This window comes from Euprymna scolopes, chromosome 21 (genome assembly GCF_053919585.1).
Source record: "Euprymna scolopes isolate OS-2025 chromosome 21, ASM5391958v1, whole genome shotgun sequence".
NCBI lineage: Eukaryota > Metazoa > Mollusca > Cephalopoda > Sepiida > Sepiolidae > Euprymna > Euprymna scolopes.
The window spans coordinates 103,046,585-103,067,352 of NC_136502.1; the positions used below are offsets into that span (position 1 = coordinate 103,046,585).

At 36.2% G+C, this 20,768-nt stretch overlaps 1 protein-coding gene and 1 pseudogene across 4 annotated transcripts in view; one reads left to right on the top strand and one right to left on the bottom strand.

The window, feature by feature from the left end:
- Window positions 1–20,768, bottom strand: part of LOC145242646 (protocadherin gamma-A4-like) — a 237,888-nt gene that overhangs the window by 207,415 nt on the left and 9,705 nt on the right. The window lies entirely within an intron of this gene.
- LOC145243135 (5S ribosomal RNA) lies at window positions 11,563–11,681 on the top strand (annotated as a pseudogene).

Below are 20,768 nucleotides of genomic sequence, written 5' to 3' on the forward strand. Positions count from 1 at the left end.
ATCCACTTATCTAATGTTTCCTTTTCAGATTAAATATATATATATATATATATATATATATATATATATATATATATATATATATATCGAATTTCGAATCTCCCTAGATACAGCCACTCTGATGAGTCGTAGACGACGAAACACGTGTCAGTGGATAATTACATTTTAAAAATAATATATATATATATATACAGCTCCTCATGTGGGGGTACTAAATTGGTTAAAAGGGAAAATTATTCCCAACTCGCATTTAGGTAAAAATGCACTTTCGTAAATAATTGAATTCATTCAAAACATATCGCTAAAACCAAAACAAAAACATCTATATATATATATATATATATATATATATATATATATATATATATATATATATATAATTTTGAGGTTGTCATTTTTCAGAGGTAAGGTAACCAGTGAAGTATAATTAAGAGTAATCACAGGATTCGTAGATAATAGAAAGACCGCCTACCCTCCCTTCTTATAAGGGCTTCATACCTAAGTTTGTTGTTATTGTGAATTGCAGATTATTGTAGTCTTACTTTAAATTGTATTTTTTCAAGACACAACAAACTAAATATATAAGATCACAGTGAAGTATCTGTTCTGATGCTACACTTAGTTAATTTGCCCTTAGTCAATGGAAGGGAAAATCTTCTATATACTAAGGCAATTTTTATTTTTACCTACTGCCAGAGTGCCTCTTCTTGGGGAGCTGGTTTACCAGCACATTAAAAACGACCTTGTGTCACATTTTGCTTTCGTGGTGAAGCAAATACATAGCAATACTAATTGGATTTTTAATGGGAATGACTCGTCATTTAGTAATAAAAAAAAAAAGAAAGAAAAAATATTTAAACAGGTTTTTGGCCCTTCTACACTATTGGGACGAAATTTCGAAAATCGTAATGCTGAATTCCACATCAAAACGGTATCTACATATTCCTCGTATTTCTTTTTTTTTTTTTTTTTTTTTTTTTTTTTTTTTACAAAGGCATCACCACATTATCAAGGCCCAGAGGCCACTCAAGGATAAGGGTTAAAGAGTGTACAGTAGAAATTGGTCAATATAGTAATCATTAGTAATGAAAATTTGGTAAATTTAATAACTTATATGGAACGGCTCATCAAGAACTTATTTACTTTAGACTTGAACACAACCATATTGTAGTCAGCCGGAAAGCAGGAAAACGGAAGACAATTCCACAGGCGTGCAGTTCTAAGAAAGAAGCTTTGTTCATGGAATCTACGTTTAGGTTTAGCCACAGATAAAGAGTGGGGGAAATTATTGATAGTGTTTACAGCTAGACGAGTGTTTCTTGTGAAAGTTTGGCGAGGGGGGACCAAAGATTGAAGCTCAGTTGAACACTTTCCATGAAAATAACGATACATCAGAGACAAACTCGCAACATCTCTTCTGTGAGATAGAGGTTGCAAGGAGGAGAAAAGGACATCTCCTACGAGGCTACGAAGTCTATTTTGAACTCTATCAAGGCAGATTCTAAGATGATTATATCGAAAAATTACGAAAATCGATATTGCAGAAAATTATTAAAGAAAATAAAAAAAATAGAATTTAATGAAAACGAGAATTCAAAAGGGAGGTAATTTTCCGTTTTGATTTAAACAAGATGCCGGAAATTTTTCACCTTCTAACACGATTAAAGTTGGGTTTTTCTTTTAAATAATTCTGTAATATTCAGGTAATTTTTACTGCATAATTTGGAAGCTACAATTGTAATTTATTAGAATTGACAAAAAAAATCAGTAGAAACCATTGTTTTTATCTGAAAACTCCATCTATCGACTACAAAATCTCGTCCCAATTCTGTAGAAGCGCCGATTTTGTTCTCGCGTTCTTCCATGATCACGATCTTTTTACAATGCCTCAAATGTTTGCCTCTCGCTTAAAAAATCTCCCTTCCCACATCTTTTTTCTTTCCTTTACCGCTGTCTTTCTTCGTTTTCTTTCCTTTATTTCTTTGTTCATTTCTTTCTTTGTCTCTTTCTTCATCTCTTCCTTCTTTCCTTTCTTTCCTCAAAAAACCCTGCCACGTCGTCACAGTTTTATTTTTTTTCTAGAACCAGTTCTTATTTATCGTCCCATTTATTTATATTTTTTTCTCCTAAACTTTTCTTCCATTTCTTTGTGTCGCCGCCGCCATCAGTGCCCCTCCCTCTACTATCACTCCCATTCTAACAGCATCCAACAACATCATCATCTCTGCTCTCATCTCCAAGCTGAGGAGGAGACCTAATTTCACGCTTTCATTCACGTTATTCCCTGCAAACAATTTGATCGATTTGATGTTCAATTAACACCAGCAATAATAATCTAACGTGCGAAGTCATCTTCTAAGATTTTAAAAGTTGGGCCTAAATAGCATTTAAGCTCACATATCAATTTTTCATTCTGACTAGCCAATTTGCATTTGTTATTGTTGTACCGTGTTATTGATACCATAATTTTTTCTCATCAAATTTTTCTTAAAGTTCATATAGTACATGCTGGAATGATAAAATTGTCGCCCTATTTCCATTTTATGAAAACCGGTTTTCTTTTTTTGTTGCAGACCATCTACTAGTTGGCCAATTGTGCTCCAATTCTAATAGCGATAGGAACCTTCTATCATGTCTGTAAGTGACACAAAGTCCAATGAGTGAGATTGGAGATGTGCCACTGTACAACTCATACTCTTTACAGATTTAAGTTATAACAAAAGAACCATTGCCAGCACCCTCAAAATGTAGCGATGGATTGCCACGAATAACAGGGACGAGCCCAAAGTGATGAAAACAAAGTTTCCGACCACGGTTATGGTCTTTGGTGTGGTTTCAAGTGAGGGCCACATCATGCCACCTCACATCTTTGGAGTCAGCTATGACAAAATCAACACCAAAGTTTACCTGGATGTGCTGAAGAGTGTGGTGATCCCCTGGTGTAATCAGGTGGCTACTGGCTGACTCTGGGTGTGGCAGTACAACTCGGTGCCGACCCACAAGTCCAAAGAGACCCAGGCTTGGCTTCAGAAGGAGTGCTACAACTTTGTACCCTTCTCTCACTGGGCCCTCTCCTCCCCCGACCTGTACTACTGGACCACTTTGTTTGGTCATATGTCAAGAATATTACCAACATGACTTCCTACAACACCAAAGCCAGCTTGTTTTTATTCATTTATTGAAATTTTGTATAGTAGAAAATAGTCGGCTTTCTTTTGATTATATAAGGGGTGCTCCAAAAGTAATGCCTCCTATTTTTCTTTTATTCGGCCCGAATAGATCAGAGAGATTGCAAATTACACTGTTATAATGACTGAACGTATGCATTCTTAACCTGAGAGGTTTTTTTTTCTCTCTCTCTATTGTACATATTAACGGTGTGAGACGGTGTGGACGTGCATCAAAAGTAGAGAAGCGTCATTGAATTCCTCCATACAGGAAAAAAATGAACCAATCAACATTTACCGGCGCCTGCTGAACGTTTACGAAGCCAATGCAGTTGATGTCAGCACAGTTAGGATTTAAGTTCCTTGGTTTCAGTGTGGTTCAAACGCTCACACACAGCCACCACCCCATCACTGGGAAAAATGCGTTGAGAATAGCGGTGACTATGTAGAAAAATAAATTTTGAAGTACAAAAGATAATTCTGTCACATCCACCCTATTGTTTAAAAATTGCTCCATCTGACTACAGTCTATTATGATCAGTGCAGCACTTTATGGAGAGTTGTGGATTTAAGTATTTCAATGAATTTGAAAATGCCCTGAGGGATTGTTTAATTCAACACAGAAGAATTGGTACTTCGATCAGGTCGTTGGCAGCAGAAGCCCACCAACAATGATGGGCTTGACTTTTGAAGAATTGTTGTTTTTGCGGAAATTCTTACCTAATAAATGATTAGTGTCGTATAACAGATTATTTGTTTCACGCAGCATACAAGATTTATTTCTAAACTTACTAATACTTTATTCATTACTAGTGGGAGGTGGGGGCACCCGACTTGGCTCGGTAGTTAAATATGCTTAATATATTTTAATTCATGTAGATTTCGTATTCATTATTACATCGCCAATTTCCTATTGAATATTATATTGTACCTAATATATAATACTAATTTCAAAATTAGAAAAAAAACAATTGCCTCGGATCGATAAGAAACCATTTAGCACTCCAGCCGCATTCCTTACCGTTTGAGCTATCAACAGATAGATAAAAAAAGATTTTAAAATTAAACCACTTCAAGCTACGAATGAATTTGCGCATGCGCAAAAGTAATAGAAATATATCATCAAGTTGAAATAAATATTTTGCATTTCAACTTGCCAACATATTTCTGTACGCGTTACTCATCCATCCAAACAAAGGTTTTACTAAAACTTCTCAAATGCACTTGTGACGTTAGGCTGTATGAGGGTGTTAACTTTGGTCAAAATTGGACTGTTCCTTTTTCAATCAGATTTTTGCGACTGTCAATTTGCGATACTTATTGGAGACATTCCAATGCAAACCCTATCTAAGAACACACCCAGACACATGAAGTACATTTGTGTGAACTTTCCGAAAAAAATCAGCCCAGCCATTTCGAAGTTCATGGGAAACGAATTCACACACGCACGTACGCACGCACACACACACACACACGTACGCACGTACGCACATACACACACAAAGTGTCTTTTATATATAAGCAGAGATTCAATGATGTAAGTGTTACTTCAGCGGAAGTCGTCTCCATACCATTACTATTCAAAGATAATCCCTCCCCTTTTGAAGGAGCAATGTTTCTATTTTTTCCTTTTACTGTGTGAAAGTTCCATAAAAAAAAATCAGTTGGAAATACCATCTAATTAGCTATCTCAAAGTCATCATCACGCGCAAGAAACAAGAATGTATTTTCACGTGATGTTACCGTGCCAAACTTCGACGGATGAAACTGGTTCAAGTGCCTCTCATGAATACAATCTCAACATCGGATAATGTAAAACTCTTCCAATCCTTTTGTTCCAGTTTCCGGCCTTTTTTTTTTTTTTTTTTCGTTTAATAAATCTGAACTAAAACCGGTTATTCAATACGGAAAGAAATTGGTGCTGTTATTTTACATTTTAAATTATCCGGAATTGACGGCGTAATTTTATCAGAAGTCATAACGACATTTCCAATGAAGATCGATACTCTACTAGTGAGATTTTAGACTAGGAGTTAATCTTCTTCTTTTTTTTTATGCTAACCGGTCTCTGTATCCAAAGGAGGTGTCTGTAAAAAAATACTAAAAGATGGTATTTCTAAACATAAGGCTAGGTTAAGCATGAGTTTAGAATCGTGGTAAATTCCATTAGAAGTAAACAGACTGAAATTTTTTGATTATGTTATAGGATATGACGTGATAGGAGGAAATGTGGTAACGAAACTTGATCAGTTTTGCCTTTTTTGGGTGTACTAAAATCTTTTTCGAGGTCAAAGCGACCAGACGTCTTTTTCGGGGTCCAGCATCCTGATGGAGATCCAACTCATTTTGTTGTAAATAGATTAAAAGAACTAAACTAAAACTAAAAAAAAATGATGGTGTTGCTCGTTTTTTTTTTTTTTTGTTTTTGTTTTTTGTTTTTAATTATGATTTCTTCCATAATCACAGCTACAAGAAAGAAAGAAAGAAAGAAAAAAAAAAGAAATGTAAATATCTCCAGAAGCAACTTGCGACGTGTCTATAGGACACAAATTTGGACATGATGTCGGCCGACGATAACTTCTTGAAGTCTGGGATCGAAGAATAACCCCTATCACATTACGCCCCTTCCACAAAGGCAAAGTTTGACACGAAATTGGTTATTAAATATTAAGTACCCAAACGTAGACTTCGGAAACAAAAGTTGTGATCCGACTCCCCAAAAAGGGTCACTCTGAATTGGACTCCTCTATTGTCCTGTTGGCGTGTCTGTAAGCAGGTAAAACTTATTAAATTGTCTCTTCTTCTGCCCCCCCCCTGCTTTTTATTTTTGAAAAGCTCCTTTGTCCAATAAATGTCTTCCTATTTGACTAGCGGTGACAAGCTGGAGTCAGTGTTGTATTGTACGAAATTTACAAAAAAAATATTCATAGTTTGAAATGAACTACATCGCATTCTCATCAGCCAATCCGTTGTACGATAATTCAACAGTTAATATAGAATAATACAGAACACGAGGTTATGGAATAAAGTGTTTCTACAAAACTTCTTGCCTTGATGAAGGGGAGACTAAAATTTGCTGCTATGGTTTCAAATGATCTGAAATAACAGCAAAGGAAGACTTGATTCCAAATATTTCTCATAAGTTATATTCTCTCCTCTTTTTGGAAATAGGGTACGATTATGAATATCTCCAGTATCAAATAAGCCTTATACACTGTGAAATTTACTTTATATATGAAAACCAAAGAGGGAAGATATAACATATGAGAAATATTTGGAATCAAGAATCCCCTTGCTGTTATTTCAGATCATTTGAAACCATAACAGCAAATTTTAGTATCCCCTCAATCAAGGCCAGAAGTTTTGAGGAATATCAGATATTTTGTAATTCATATGCAAAACTAAGAAAACAAATGACTATAATTGAAACATTTTATGGTTGTAAAAATGTGCCAGAAATAGGCTCTGGATGATGGATGATCCCCTTAATGTGCGAACCTAATGGCAAATGTCACATAGTCCACTACAAAATTCAGGTCATTACCTTTCCAACGAGCTTTCATCAATAGTCAATGAGATTTAAAACTCATAAAATTGTCAAAAAAGGTGGCATATATATATATATATATATATATATATAAACCCCCCTCTTATTATATACACTCCTACTACTTTAAATTCCAACGTCCTCTCCCTTCCACTCCCCCCTTTTTTTCTAACTCCCCTTCATCTACGATTTTTCCATTCTTATTTCTATGAATTCTGACGATGCTAGTTGGATATTTCCTCTTCTTTTTGAGGATTTCCCCTAGCTGAAACAATATGTAAACTCATTCTGGACTCACAATAATAAATTTCCTATATACTGCTCTGGCTACACATTGAGCACTCTAGTCCGATTTTTTCATCACTGGTAAATAAATATATATATACACATACATACTCGTAGCCAAATTGAATATTGAAATGCTCATATCTTTGGTTCTATGGGACGAAACTACATGAAAATTTGCAGGCTTTTTGAAGCTTTTAACACTATTCTATGGTTAAAATTTTAGGACAATTTATGAAAAAGAATCTACATTTTCAAACCAATAAAATATATCCAAATTTACCTACATTTGTATATATAGTGTCTTAGCAGGTCAACTTCAGTTTTGCCGCTTTGAGATGTATTTTGCTTTGAGTTTTTTTTTACTTGGTGGTCTCTCCGGTAGCCTCGCTAGGCAACTAATGAAAATTTGGAATTAAATTCAGTAAATTAAAAAAAATTATGATAAATGAAAATTTTTTCGTTCCTTGTCGAATAATAAATTTGTAATTTTTTTTTTTTTCATTTACTGAATTTAATTCAAAAATTTCATTCATACAATTGCTCTATCTTATATAGTTTTTTTATCTGATTGGGATTGGGTTATAAATATTGATACTAATATTTATATGAAATTTTACAATATTATAATCTCAAAGTATTTCTAAATTTCAGTTAATACACATACACACACATACATACACACACACACACACACACACACACAAACACACATATATACATATATCGATATAGACAAATTTAAAAGATCGTGACACTGGACATGCTAATGTTCAGGCAGGTGGTTGGTTAAACCCACATCAAATCCTCATCAGGCGACTTAAAAAAGTTTGTCTTCCACAGAAGAAAACAAGTTCTCAAATGTTTTTCTTCTGTGGAAGAAAAAATAGTTTTACGTCGCCTGAGGAGAACTTGTGGTTTTAACCAACCATGTCCAAAACATTAGCATGTCCAGTATCGTGACCTTGTAAATTTGCCTATATCATTAAAAATATATCTTCCTCTTTTTTATTGAGCACTCTTAATAACCTTGTTAAATTCACGAGTTTTCTCTCTTGAATATTTATAGCTTGGTATATATATATATATATATATATATATATATATATATATATAGATCAACACTGCTGGGGAGCCATGATGTAATATACTGTTTTGTTTTTAAATCCCCGAAACAGTGTTTCATGGTAAACAACTGATGATCCCTTGAAAAATAAAAAAATTGGTATTATAGTAAATTCGAGAGAGTTGATGCAGTGGTTGCAGGTGATTAAATGATTTACTGACTAGATGGTTTTCTAACGAATGATAAAAAGTAATTGTTTGTATAGTTTTAAAGGTTAAAAACTTCAAAGACTATATATATATATATATATATATATATATATATATATATATATATCACTCTCAAATTACACAAAACAAATATATACTATAGTCCATTGTTATCTTGGGGGTTTCTTGCCATTCTCTAAGAGAAAAATGTAGTTGTCCCAAGCAAAAAAAATTTTTCTTTTTGCTTGGCAGCATCAATCTAGTATCGAGAAGTTTTTCTAGGCAAAGAATTAATCCAGTCACGATTAGCATAACATGCTAGTCTTCTCGTGTCAAGATGGAAAGCTATGAACGAAGAATTCAAACAGATTCAGTATATTTTATCATGCAATTTTGGCATCTGGTTGATTCGTTCTTATCATACATGTTTATAAATAGAATCGCTCAAATCTTTGTGGCCATACTTGCCTCATCATTTTTATGGCATAGGATTGGTCTCCTCAATGCTTCGGTTGCTTGGAGACTTGGGTAGAAAGTAACAAACATGAATCTGTCACAGACAATCAGCCCGACAGGTGTGGGGCCAGGAAGTAACCCAGTACTTGTTAGATTGAGGTATTACCTAGGAGGTCCACAATTCCAGAATTGCCATTTTGCTTTCAAGTGGTGCAAGTGGGGGGAATGTTAACGGAGATATCCTGACAATTTTTGCTAGGCCAGAGAGCCCTTCTTTAGAGGCATTGGCTTAACATCTCCACCTTCCGACCTTGTGTCACATCTTTCTTTGGTGGAAAGCAAGTAAATATCTACCCTCCTAATTATTTTTAATGCCATAGGGTGGGTCTCCTCCTGCTTTGATTGCTTGGAGACCTAGGTGGAAATATGTTGAGAAACCGTTCTTGACAATCAGTCCGACAGGTGCTGGGTCAGGAACGTGTCCAGTACATGTCAGACTGAGGTAGCTGCTTAGGTAGTACCTAGAAATTCCACCCTCCCAGAACTTGCCACCCGGCTTTCAGATGTAGTAAATTCATTGCTCACTGCCTGAGGTGCCCCTACTGGGGAATGCTGACAAGACTGTCCAGGCAGTTTTTTGCTAGGTCAGAGTGCTCATTCTTTAGGGGCACTGACTTGACTCTCCCCACCTTCCGACCTTTTGTAACGTCTTCCTGCGGTGGGAAGCAGGTAAATAATTACCCTTTCGGTTTGCCAAAAATATTGCAACAGGGAGGTGTTATCATTCTACGAAATAAAATGTGAAGAAATATGAAATTTTTTTTTTTTTTGTGAAACCCTAAAACAATGAACTTGCTCCGACTACGACTCCGCAACTCTGACTCCACAACACTGGTATATACTTTTCCTAATGTATTCTGAAATAAATGGATACAATCCAATGGGATTTGAACTTGCTTTGCTAAACATGAGGCCCTGTCCTTTATCTCCCGCTAAATATCTACAGCATTGTTTACCGAAATGTAAATAATCGCAAAGATAATCACTCATCATCTGATTTGTTGGTGTGTGAAAGTCACGTGACAAGTTACGGACACTGAATATATAATCAGCATGCTGAGTCAAATTCAACCAGATCTATTTCAAGAAACCACCAAACTCCCAGAAGAAGAGTATAATTCCGTAGACATACTACTTCACTCTCAGTAGCAAGTACTCCTTAAGTCCTGGTATTCATAGCCACCATATTCAGTCTTATGCACGGATATATAATTGAAAAAGACACAAAATTTCATTATTGCTTCATAAGTTCAACATAAAAATTTCTGATGTTATGTTTCTGAACTTTGGAGATGATGATTGATAATTTGAATTATTTGGATTCTTCAAACTACTGTTCTCATCTCGAGTGTTATTTTCACAACGTTTGGGACGATGTAACATCCGACGTTCCTCAGGTGTATCTTGTCAAACTTGAAAATCTTTCAGTCAAACTCAGAAATCTGCACAGAATTTTTGAACAGAACCCTTCATTTAATCAACGGAGGTAGTCCTACTCTCGTTTTGTAAGCCATGACTGGGTAGAAATCCTAAATAATTCACAATTGTATTCTACGTACCACCTGCACTGAGGATTGAACCTTCAACCTCCAGAAGAGTGTCACAACTGAATTTTACCTAGTACTTTATCCATTATGTAATGGGTCATTGTAGATGAAATAAAGTGTTCCATTCAAAATTCTGTGCAGATTCCGCCAAGTTTAACAAAAGATACAAAGATACACCTGAAGAAGGTTGGAGGTTACATCAACCAAAATGTTGTAAAAATAATACTCAAGCATAGAACCTAAATAATCCAAATAATATGAAAATTTTCCAAGTCTGAAAAGATACATCTAAAGAAGGTTGGAGGTTACATCGGCTGAAACATTGCAAGAATAGTAGTCTGAATAATCCAAATAATACAAACTCATCTTGTTTATTTCTTATTAGCAGTGAGGCTCCCAGCCTTGCCCGGTCGTAAAATATGCTTAAATAATAAATATTCATGCAGATTTTTTATTTATTTTTACAAAGCCAATTCTCTATTGAATATTATATTGTACCTAATATACAGCACTGATTTCAAAAGTTTAAAAAAAATAAATGACTTGGGTGCCATCAGCTAGAATCGAAACCAAAACATTTAGCACTCCAGCTGCGTCTCCTACTGATGTAGCTATCGAGAGATAGGTAAGAAAGATTTAATATTAAATGATGTGAAAGAAAGAAATTTGGGCATGCACAGAAGAAAGTAAAAAGATGTCGGCAAGTTGAAATGAACAGTTTGCATTTCAACTTGCCGACATATATCTGTATGTGTTATTCATCCATCCAAACAAAGATTGTAGCTGTTATAACTCATCCTTAGTGTATGATTAGTATTTCCTGTTAATTTCAGTGTTAGGTGACCAGTAGTTTAAGAGTTTATCGGTTAAATATTCACACACAGATACACACACATGCAGCTATTATTTTATTTATATAGATTTGGGCTGTTCGTTTCATACTTCAATAGGACAAACTTGATATTAAGATTTTGCATCATTAACACGTTTACCAGAATAAACAGTTGGAAATAAGTCATACACCATCCACTATGCAATTCCTACAGTTACATACCGATTAAAGCAGAGACGGTCTAATTTTGCCCAAAGTTAACACTCTTATATAGCCTAATAACTCACACAATACTATTAACACAAAGATTCCCAATTAGAATGCAACAGCAAGTCTTGGGAACATATACCAGAAAAAAACAGTTGGAAATAAGTCATACACCATCCATTATGACTATAGGGCATAATCACATTGAGATACTGGTTCCCATCAGATCACCAAAGTTAAGCAACGTTGAGCCTGGTCATTACTAAAATGGGTGACCAATTTGGGAAGTCCAGGTGCTGTATGTAGGAGGACGTCGACACCTCCTTGCAAGAGTTACAAAAACCTAACATCGTCATCTCCCCTAACAGGGATATGCATGCGACTGGGGACCGCTTGTGAATTTCATACTCCCATGAAACTTCCTCCTTTGGGTTAGTGTCGACCGACATATTATTCCTACAGCTATATACTTCGAGAATAGAGCTATTAAACGTAGCACAGTGATATAGGACAAGGAGAAAGAAGCAACCTTAGTAGAAGTTAGTGTCCCCCAATGATGCTGGGGGTTAAACAGAGATGAGAGAGAAAAGATAATGAAATACCAAAATCTTATGTACGACATGAAAAGAAACTGGAATCTTAGGAAGATCACTGTTATTCCAGTAAGTATTGGAGCAACAGACTCATGAAAAAGAATTTCATAAATTACCTGGCAAATTTGCACAGTGAACCAAGTGTAAAAGGGATACAAACAATTGCACTTAAAGAGGCAGTTAGAATCTTAAAAAGATCTCTCGGTTGGAATGTATGATATATATATACTACTGCTACATATATATATATATATATATATATATATATATAGTAGTGACACTTCATGGTTTGCTAGTTTGAATCTCTTTGGTTTATAAGCTCAGTACTGATTGGTGCAGGCATTCAACTTCCCTTCTGGCTTGCCCAGTCATAGGTAATTTCTCAGACGAGCTGAGCATGTGACAGAGTTAATAAAAAGGTCAAACGCACCACATCTTACCCCACTCTCTATTAGTGCTTAAACATAAACATGGATTCTATGAACAAAGCTTCTTCCCTAGAAATGCTCGCTTGTGGAATTCTGTTCCGCCGGTCTGCTTTCCAGCTGACTACAATATTGTCATCTTCAAGTCCAACGTAAACAAATTCTTATTGAACTGCCCTTTTAAATAATCTATCATATCAAATTACCACCACCACAAACGGTTACTATGCTACTGCCCTGATGACTACCATACACATATTAACCCTTATTAGTGAGTGGACCCCGGATATTGATATGTGGTAACTCTTTGTAAAAAAGAAAATTAAAAAAAACAGTTCCTCCTTTTTTCTTTCCAGCTCTCAGTATGGACAACACACTTTGTGTGGTTCAAACCAACCACAAAACTTCTCTCTTTGCGTGCAATAAAGCTCACTCAGACCTTTGGCCCTTTAGGGTTCAACTTCAGCAAGGAGATAAATAACCCAGCCTGGCAACCGTCGGACCCTAATTTCAATAGGGTGCACATACATGAACTTTTCTACTCTAACAGGATTACCTAACCTTTTTGTCTCTGTCCATACACATTGTTGCTTTCTTTCTATTCCACTCTTAGTGACAAAGACAACCAATAAAGTTGTTTTTCAGATGATAGAATGAGAATTTGTTTTTCTATCCTACGTATATATGTGAGAGCATGTCTCGCGTCCGTTAGGATGCTCCATCACCAACTAGAACAAAATAATAAGAAAATTAAAAAAAGAAAAGCAAAACGTGACGGAAACATTCAAACAACAATCATGTGTTTTTATATATGAGGAAGAATATCGTCATACCTAAACAATATATGAGAAGGTCGGTGAACACATCAGCCTAAATTGAGTAAAATTACAATAGCCCAAAGAAAATAAAAATTCTCCGCGCTATAATAAAGACCAATGTGTATTGATTTGCATATTTATAAATATCCATTCTATTGCAATGTTTTTGATATAATAGAGGGTGAGAGTTGGAAGTTTCTACTTATAGACACTGAAGATAGGAACTGACCAATCAAATGGAGCCAAGTTCTGCTAGCAACCAATCAGAAACCAGAACTGCTCGATTAAAATATTGAATCTTCCAGCATTCCCACACATGACTTTTTCATGTCCAACACGATAAGGAATTTGCTCTCCGTCTGCAAACTTTTACAATCCGACACTTATACAGATAGAATACCCAACGGAAAACCCTATTCTTCATTTTCGATTCAAAGCCTATTCTTCATTTTCAATCAGATTGACAACTGCCGTTTGGTTTGGAACAAGATTTTTTTCTTTTCTTCTGAAACCAAAAACGGTTTTTGATACAAAGCATCACATCTCACAAAAGTTAGTGCATAAAAGCAGTGCTGGACGAAATTCTTATACACCAGAGAAATAAACATCGAAAGGATAACAGTATTCAAGCACAGGTGCTACAGAAAAATTCTAAGTGTACCTTGGATCCAGTGGAAGACTAATAAATATTTGGGAAGAACTTGGTTTACTGGCAAACCGACTTACTTAGGCGATAAAAACTTGTGTTCTTTGTTCATATGAAGAGAGTCGGCAATCTGATAGGCCCTGAACTGGCATCTAAGCTTCAGCCTCTGTCCCATCGACGAAATGTTGCATCCCTCTGCCTGTTCTACAAGTATTTTAATTGAGAATGCTCTGACGAACTGCAAGCACTTGTGCCCCCACAATGTAAACACCCTCGACAAACCCGACAGACAGCTAAATCTCACCCCCACACAGTAGAGATCCCTAGATGTAAAAGATCTTTCTACTCCAGTAGTTTCTTCCCCAGAACCGCTAGACTTTGGAATTCCATTCTAGGTCCCCGCTTCCCCAACTGTACTGACGTGCAGAAGTTCAAGTGTAACGTGAATGGATATCTTGTTGCCCAAATCCCCACATAGTACCCCAGTAGATGTTACCCCTGATAGTAGCCCCCTACACCAAAGTGGCAATGTGCCTTGTTTGGGGTGAAAATGTAAAAAAAAAAGACACTACATGCTCAAGAGGCATATATTGGGGAATTTATCAGAGAGAAGAGACATTTAGGATGATTACGTCAATGATGGGGAAGTGTTTCATTGATGCATTCAGATCGTTGGTGATGTCACATCGATCCACCACTGATCTTGACCATTTCAGAGTTTCTGTGCAGGCTGCGATGACCTGAGCAAGCCTTGTTGATTTCTGACTAATCCTAATCGTTCAGCAGATGTGACCTTCGAAGGTCAACGTCGGATTGATTGCCGAGGACGTATCCCTTACTAGTATTTACATCTACTCAACCATCAAACTTATGTATAAAGTAAAAATGGTGTTTTATTAAACTGAGCATGTCCACGCTGTCAACATACTCGATCTAATTTGCATGTTGGTTTCAAAAACGACATCTCATTAATTCACTATTGATTAATGTTTTCTATTTCAATGACTGTTTTCATGTTTATTTTTGTGGATAAAAAAATTAGCATTTGAGGGAAAAAAAACTTTTTGACTCTTTTCATCTCAATTTACTTCTGATTCAACAATGTAAATTAGATAAACAAAGCTTCCCCCCCCCAACAAAACGCACACACAGACAAAGCAAATCAATGAATATGTCCCACTCACACATTAATTTTATTACTAAATTTTATTCCACTATAATGCATTTCGATTCAGCCAGTATTTTATTCTTTTGTTATATTGGTAAATTATCCCCCCTCCCAAACCCATCACACCTCTCAAATATTGCTTTTCTTTATTCTGAATAAAGGCTTGGCATTTAAGGATGAAAAGAGTATTTCCAATTATTTACGGCTACTTTATGTGTGTTTGCAAATCCTAATTTCCTTAATTTTCCCGGGCAATGCTGCGATATGGGTCCAGCTAGTTAGTTATAATAATAATAATCCTAATTTCGTTTACCAACATCTCCCTGAAAAAATACGGAATTCATTTTCAGAGGACTCTCCCTCAATCCTGGCTCCAAACTAGGAGCTTCAAAGATCAAGAGTTTTCTGAAAGATATTGGTGGTATCTACAATAGAAGAAGGTCTGAAGGTCGCCCAACATATCAGGGATTCATAGTTTTTTTTTTTTCAAATCTCTTTACAGACGCCTTGATACTACACCTAGCATATCAACTATCACTGGGATTTGGCCAGTGATTTTTATCCTGGGCCTCCCAAAATCAACAGAGATTAGGCCATACCTGCAATGATCTGGTCTCTGTTGATTTTGCAGTGGGAGTTTAGTTCTGTGCAGTTCTAGGACGTCCAACCTCCCAGAGGTTAGTTTAATGCTAATCGCCTGAGGCGCTCTAATCAGGGAATGTCGACAGGGCTTGCCAGGCACTTTTCCCAGGTTGGAGTGACCCTCCTCGAGGGCGCTAACTTCTCAATTCCACTTTCTGACCCTGGTGCCGAAGTTCTTGTGGTGGGGGAGAACTAAATATCATAAGTCTTATCTCGAAGGCTGTCGACGATGACGACGATGACAAGAAAAAGAAGGAATTTACTGCATATGCAGTCACAGTATATTCAAGGATGGCTACTATTCCCCATTATAACCGAGATATTTTTAGGTTTTACTGATATTAACATTTCTTAGTCCAACTTTGACCAAAAACAAATTTAAGGTTTTCAAATGATTAAAGTATGAACGTTGGCATTTTAATGACTTTCGATTATTCACAAATAAAAAACATTAGTACAGTGTAGGAATTATGCACATATGTTATATCTGTTTTAGTCTTTTAGTATTCCCATTGTGTTTTTCATCTCTAGGCTGACAATCACCAACCCATATCCTCGAGTGGCTCTTTAGCTTGCAGGAATAAGAACTTTGCTCTCTCTCTCTCTCTCTCTCTCTCTCTCTCTCTCTCTCTCTCTACAAAAACATAGACCATCCTATCTTTGGAATGCAGAACTCTCTATCTGTGTTCAAAACTAAACGAAAATTCCATGAGCAGAGTTTCTTTCCTAGAACTGTTCGTCCGAGGAACGCAATCCCGTTTAGCTGCTCTCTGCCTTACTTTAACATGGTCGTCTTCAAGTCTAATGTGAATAAATTACACTTAGATAATCTAGTCCAACCCAAGTTCCATCATGTCTGATCTTGTCTCATCGCCTACCTAACCCTAACCTAACACTTAACTCTAACCCTAACCCTAACACTTAACCCTTATCCTTGACGCCCCTACCCTCAAGTGAAAAAAAGAAATACAATACGAATCTACTTCCCAAACCGTGGTCGTTTTCAAGTCTAATGGAAACAAAAACGCTTCAATACTCACAGCTTGGTCGTTTTCAAGTCTAATGGAAACAAATACTTCTCGTCCTTTTGAATAGTCAGTTCCCGTTTCGTAATCTGATCATCCCACCCATTGGTTTCGGTATCATAGTCCAATTGACGATCTTTTTAACCTTATCATCAAGTGGACCATCGTCCTTGATAAGCGTTAATATATTAGTAAAAAAAGTTGTTTTTTTTTTGGGGGGGGGGCGGTTCGTTTTTGTTTTTCAATAAATACATCGAATATTTTTCTAGGAATTTCATAAAATAACAACCGCTGTATACGCAGCGTTATCCCATCCCATACAGTGACTGTAAGCGTAGTATTGGCCCAATAATCAAATGTGCGTTCGGGCTTCTTCTGTTCAGCCCTTCACAATGGACTTCCTTTGTTCGCTTGGCCAGACGCTCGTTGCATAATAGTTTTTTAATTTACATTTTTCATCAGCATATGGTTTCACCCTTTGCCCCCACGCTGTCAACGAAAAATTAACAATGAGTTTCTAGTTTTTTCATGCGAATACATGTTAACACTCGGAAAATACCCGAAAAAAAAAACAACCTAGTCTTAAAATAAATTAATAAAATATTTTAGACTCCAATTAATCTTTTAAACATAACGTAAAATGATCGCCCACTTCCTGACCAGAAAGCGTTATTGATCAGTCTTTGACCACAAAGCATAGGATGGCATGAAAAAAAAAATATTTCTGATTTTTCTTTAATTTAAATAGGGTAGCAATTTTAGAAATACAAAAAAAAATGATTACCTGTTCTATCCTATGCTATGAAGTCTTAAGTCTAAAATATTTTATCTAAAAACAGGTTTTGTTGGAGTTCTGCATGTCTGTGTTTACTCCCAAGTTTCTGTTGACTGTTTTGCTTCTCGGTAAATGCCCTGGAAAGGTCCCTTCTGGTTAATGTTCACCAGTTTTAAAATAAGCAAGCGAAATTGGCTGTTTTTTTGGGGGGGGGGGTTTCTGAATAACAGAATATGTTTTAATTGCTAAACATTAATCAGAAGGGACATTTTTTTTTTCAGGGCATTCACCGTGAAAGAGAACGGTCAGCAGAAAACGCAAGTAAACACAGACATGCAGAACTTAAAAAAAAAAAAGAAAATAACAATTCCAGATATTTACCAGACGATAACTACGGAGACATAGTTTTGAAAGCCGGTTTATCATATTTTTTTTTTATGTTTTCGACTTACTTTTTGATTGTATTTGAAAGATTAAAGCCTAAAAGTAATTTCCAAACGGAAACAAATATTTGTATACATGAAAAAAAAAAAAAAAGTTATAATTAGTTTATTCCCTGATTTTCGGTGAATTTTTAAGTAAAGGGGCGGGTCAACATGTTTATACATTTTGAGCATCGGCATGTATTTTGCACGTACCTAGCAGACGTAGAACTGTAATCGATAACTTTTACCAATTATTTTCATGCAAAAAAAAGTTTCTATTTTTTTCTATTTGTGAGATCAAGGTTAGACATAAACAACACGCTACTATCAAACTCCCCTAAAGGGACACTGAGATGGAACAAGAAATAAAATTTTCCCAGGTTGAGGATTACTCCGGTTAATATTTAATTTAACGTGCACCTCAACATCCACCTTTTAAATGACGACTATTACAAGTTTTCATGTATGCTGAAAACGAACATCACATTCAAATTTGGGGCAGACAAGTAGTTTTCTTGGTATTAAGACATTTTTTCTAATGTATTACTTAATGAATGCCAATTCTTAACATGGGGAGGAGAGGGTATTTTGTAACACGCATGTGCATTAATACTTGTTCAGTTGGGAAAAAAACATGGCCGCCAGTGAAAACATAAGGATTACATTGGATAATAAAGGTCGTAATATCCAGAAAACTACTTGTCTGTCCCAAATTTAAATGTGATATTCGTTTTTAGCATACCCGAAAACCTTGGCAAGTCGTCAATTTAACGGTGAATGCTGAATTACTGTTAAAGTAAAAAAAAAAAACAAAAAAAAAAACTAATCTCCTCTGAGGATTGGACAGATGCTACACTTTGAATTATTTATTTATTTGTAACTACTACTACTACTACTACTACTACTACTAATAATAATAATAATAATAATAATATAATAATTTTGATGCTTTTTCAAAGACAGGTGACAAATTGATTTTTATACATGTCATTTTAAACAAAAACAATATTACTTAGTGATTTGTCATGTCGAAAATAATAATATATCCAAAAATTACAAAAAGTAATTGAGTAGAAAGTTATTTATAATTAAAAGTAATTTTTACGGATAATCGGAGAAAATGGCATTTTTCATAGATTTTTTTAAACTACCGTGAAGAGAGCAGGGAACATAACTCAGAAACCATAATTTAGATTACATCGTAATGGCGTCCAACATGTGTAGCCGATAAAAAAAAACTTTGGGTTTTTTTTTTTTTACTAAAAATACCATAGCAGTTGTTCTATTTGAAGAATTTTCATATTTTTTGGATATATAACTATTTTCAACATGACAATTAAGTAATATTGCTTTTGTTCATAAGGACATATTTAGAAATGTCGATAGGTCGCCTCTTTTTGAAGAAGTACCATTTTTTTTTTTTCATAAATCAGGCACAAGACCATCAAAGATATGTTCTGGTAGTCTCTGTCTGTCCCATTCTTAACTTGACGAATTTTGACCTATCAATACAAGCATTGTTTCTTTGATTCGTCCATCACTACAACACTTCAGCAACCACCACAATTCCACAGAATACGAGGGGTGTGCAATAAGTAATGCCCCTGACCCACTTCCCATAGCAGTAGAGCAACGAAACTTGACACAGTTATTAGTCTTTCTCTACATAGGAACAACCCAGAGTTATGCATTTCTCCCATCGTTTGATGCAGCTCTGGAGACCGTTTTTATAGAACACCCCAGGTTGGTCCTCCAACCACAACGTGACTTCAGAAACCAAGGCTGCATCATCTGGGAAACGCTTTCCTTTCAAAATCAACTTCATGGCTGGGAAGAGCTGAAAGTCAGAGGGTGCAAGGTCAGGAGAGTAGGGAGGATGGAGAGGATTTCATAACCACACGCCCGTGCTTCTGATCTGGCGACATGCGAGTTGTGGACCGGAGGAGGGTACCTTTGCTGATCTTACCCCGCCTCTTGATTTTGATAGCTTCCCTTAATTCCCTCAAAAGTGAAGCATAATAGGCTCCTATAATTGTGGTACCCTTCACCAGGAAATCTGTCATCACTACTCCGTCCTGGTCCCAGAAGACTGTGAACATGACCTTGCCAGCGGACGGCTGCACCCTTGCCTTCTTTGGAGGTGCTGAGTCCAAGTGCTTCCACTGCATTGACTGGGCTTTGGTCTCTGGATCATAGTGATGGACCCAGGATTCATCCTGTGTAATCAGTCTTTTGAAAATCTTTGACTCATCTTCTTGGCACATCTCCAAATTCATCCTCGAGCACTCAACACGTTCTCGCTTCTGGAATGGTGTGAGCAACCTGAGAATCCACCTGGCAGACACCTCATGCATATGTAAATGTCATGAATAATAGTTTCCACAGACCCTGTACTAATCTTGACATCTTGGGCTATTTGGCGAATAGTAATGCGCCGATCTTCCAAAATGGCAGCCTCAATGTTACGGACAGATGCCTCATCAATGGCAGAAGGGGGGGGGGCGACCAAGTCTGGGAGCTGTTTCCACAGACTTCCAGCCATGTTTGAATTCATAATGCAAGGTCATATGATGGGGCATTATCACCATAAGTTTTTTTCATTTCATCAAAAGTCTCCTGTGGTGTGCATCCTTTCAAATACAAAAACCGGATCACTGCTCGACATTCAACAGGCTCCATTTCACACCTGACTCAGTTCAAACACCTGTAAAACAGAAACCACAATTAGTTCAGAGCTGTAATTTGCCACATAACCCGTAGAGATATAAATCATTGCACATACACAATTTCAGCTAGGTTAGACAACTGGAAGTGTGTCAGGGGCATTACTTATTGCACGCTCCTCGTACCCTATTTAAAATGTCTCACATAGTTT